Below are 3,314 nucleotides of genomic sequence, written 5' to 3' on the forward strand. Positions count from 1 at the left end.
TGATATCACCCAGGGCTTTGCTTCTCCTCTAACACACCCAGAGGATGCAACTGAGGCTTATGCAAGTGATAGCGGTACATTTAGCAGTTCCCCCAAATCATCATCATTAAAGGCTTAACCAGTGGCTTTCCCAAGCGTTGTTCATCAGTCAGGCATCCAACATTCAGGTGTACAAGGTTTTATTGCTGCCTGGGACATGCAATAAAAGCTCTCTGGCAGCATTGCTTCTTGGGTGTAGGAGGTGAGTGGCTGCGAGGCTTCCCAAGGTCACTTTGGGCAGCAGAAGCAGCACGAGGTAGGGACAGCTCACAGCCTCCCCACCCTCCCCTGGCAGTCACCAGCTGGGGATGTTCATTTTTACAAGATGATTTTCTGGGTGAAGAAGAAAATTTACCTTGGCAAGTAGCTCCGGGTGAGAGTACCTCAGAGCACTGATGTGCTGTACATCAGCATTGTGCGCAGTTGGGGACCGTGCTGCACCGTGCTGTTTGCTCCGTTTTATGTTTTACTTGCTTTGGCTGCTTTACAAATACCAGCAGTATTTTGTTAGGCCTTTTTCTACTTAGCCGAGCAGCCCTCGCTTTGCCATTTTTCTCTTGTGGTTACTGGTAGACCACGGTCATGTCACAGCTTCATGCTCTCTTTTAGACACGGTGTGAGATGTAGTTCGCCAGCTGCAATGAGAGTTCTTGTGGAGGACAATCTGGGTGAACCCCTTGTTTCTTTCTGCTTTCTCCAGACCCTGTAAGGCAGTAGAGTATAACAACAATGAATTACAATGCAAGAAATATGTGCTTTACTTTCAATTTTTCATCTCCATCGTCACTGGAAGAAGGACAAACCCAGCTTGCTCTAAGCAGGGCTGCTTCACAAGAGTGGTTCACGCTCCCTCCCCGTGCAGCGATCCGGGGAGATTTACCAACCCTGAGTCTATGCAAAGAAAAAAAAAGCCCTCAAAACACTTTTTCCTGCAGTGACTTGATCTTTTCAAAGATCAAACCATCTCAGAGGAAAGGGAGGAGTTGGAGAAATAGACAGCAGGGGGAAGGCCAGATGAGAAATGAATTAGTTGTTGCTTTCCAAGGCCTACAGTTAGATCAGGGGGCACTGGGGTCATTTCACTGAAATCCTGTCTTCTCCACAGATGAGAGCAAGTACAAAGCGGTGGGGATGCAATCAGTTACAGGTGATTTGAGTGCAGACAAGAACCAGCCATTTGCATGGTCTGACTTTGCTCTCAAGTCTAACACAGTTTAAGGAGACTTTAAGAGGACTTTAAGGAGACTTTAAGGAGACACAAAGTCTTTGTGGGAAGCAGAAGAAACAGCAGAAAAATATATCCAGTGTAAGGTCGGTGCAAATGTTGATTTATAAGGGATGCAGATGCATTGCTGTTGTTTTTTTTCTACATTGGCTGCCCTCAGGCATGAAGGGGATACAAAGTTGGTGATGCCAACATGTTGGCCCAGCATTCCTACATTCAAACCACTTGAACTCAAATACTGCCCTGCCCAGCTCCATAAAAGGCTGTGAATATGTATTTATGGCTAATAGGATTGCAAGCATGCTAATCCTGTTGAACTCATGCTGCCATCTCTAACAGTGTGTGAGCCCACTTCTATATTCAGCAGTAGAAAGTGCACAGATCCTATTTGACATCTTATTCTAAGCCCCATGGAGGTGCCACATTACCAGCCCAAGCCTTTATTATTATTATTATTATTCAGAAAGATAGCACTACCATTATAAAAGAAAGGATGGAGGAGGCAAGTCAGAATTTGCCAATACATCCTGCATCTGGTCTGTGTCTGTGTGCCTCGGTTGTCCCTTAATGTCCTGTGCTGGGACAGGGAGCTGCGGGCAGTGATCTCTCCCTCCGCCTGACTGCTCGTCCTGCAGCAGGAGCTGGCAGCCTGGCCGAGAGCATCCCTGTGTCAGCGTGGCCTGACCTGCCAGGCAGATGGAGGTGTCAGCCGGATCCATGCTGCTCCAAATCATTTATTCTTTTTGCTGCTCTTCTTCACAAATTCCTTTTCAGCCACAGTTTCCAAAGTAAAGCAAACAGACCTTGCACTGGGATGTCTTCCAATGCAAAGATGAGACATGTTGCTTTTCTTTAACCGGTTTGTTTAAGATATAGAAGCCAGTATCACAGTGGGCCAAGTTCCCTTCCCCTAATAAATTATGGGCTGATTTGTAAGACTGTGAAGCACTGCTGCAAAACCCCATTAGCCCAGGGCACACTTCTGTCTTCCAGCACTGCTGCACCTTGAAATGGTGGCAGCTCCACAAATGTGCAGATCATCCTTGAGGATCCCTTGTTGCACCCAGGCGGGCACAGTGGCAGCGCCCACTTCACAGTGCTTGAGCATCTTCAATGAAAGAGCCTCTAGCTAAAAGAGAAGCTGGAGGTGCTGCCAAGTTTTCAGAATGCTTCTGTGCTGTATATCTCAGAGAGGTTTGCTCCCAGCCACACTGCAGAATCCTGGAGTATCTCACTGTGGTGCCAAAGAGTGATTCTTCCTGGAAGGAAGGGCTAGATGAAGTCATACTCACCCCTGGCACTGCTCTGCTAAAGGAAGGTGCAAATAACACAAATCTGTGCCATACGGCATCTCATGGTATGGACCTGGGCAGCAAGAACACAGCCTTAGAACTGTGAGATGCAGTACAGGGAAGAGACATGTTGGTCTTGCCTGTTCTCAGATGAAATAAGCTTTAAATATTGCTCAGCTGACAACAATGACATGTCAAAAAGGTCCTGTCCTTCCCTTATTTTTGAATCTTTTTCCCTTCCTCTCACAGGTGAAGAACTCCCAACTGCCAGCCTCCACACCATCTGCTCGTCTCTGGATGTGCAACACTTCAGGGAAAGCTAAGTTTAACATCATTTTCAGCAGGTGACAGAAACTTTCTGCCTTTTGCACAAATATGAAATGATTCTGGCCAATGCCTCCCAAAATTTGGCTTCTTGTAAAATGTATTGTCATCACTAACCCCTGTAGTTTTATTTTCTCTAAACTGACTGCTCTCTTCAAAACAGTCAGCAGCAAGGGAGAGCACTTCACTGCCCATGGTCAGAAACTGAAAGTGAAAGAGAAGCAATAATGCTCTGCTGAGAAAGGACGAGAGGGAAAGCAGGAAGACAGAAGTGTCCTCGAAGGTTAATGGCCAAAATCTAGGAAGGATGCACACTCCCGGCAAGCACCTTCTTAAAACAGGATGGAGATGATGGGGCCAGAGGAGAAACCAGTTTAAAGAAACTGGGCAATATTGCTGGCTAACAAACACCCTGAGCCCTGTAACAAACATGT

At 46.6% G+C, this 3,314-nt stretch overlaps 1 long non-coding RNA gene across 2 annotated transcripts; it reads left to right on the forward strand.

Moving 5' to 3' along the window:
- Window positions 1-236: 236 nt before the first annotated feature.
- LOC118174051 lies at window positions 237-2,950 on the forward strand. Of its 2 annotated transcripts, none has more exons than XR_004754517.1 (2): window positions 237-412; window positions 1,728-2,950. It is a non-coding gene; the product is annotated as an uncharacterized LOC118174051 (long non-coding RNA). The 2 variants fall into 2 exon arrangements; XR_004754518.1 differs by having other exon boundaries at window positions 1,732-2,950.
- The last annotated feature ends 364 nt before the right edge of the window (window positions 2,951-3,314 follow it).

The sequence above is a fragment of the Oxyura jamaicensis genome, chromosome 13 (genome assembly GCF_011077185.1).
Source record: "Oxyura jamaicensis isolate SHBP4307 breed ruddy duck chromosome 13, BPBGC_Ojam_1.0, whole genome shotgun sequence".
NCBI lineage: Eukaryota > Metazoa > Chordata > Aves > Anseriformes > Anatidae > Oxyura > Oxyura jamaicensis.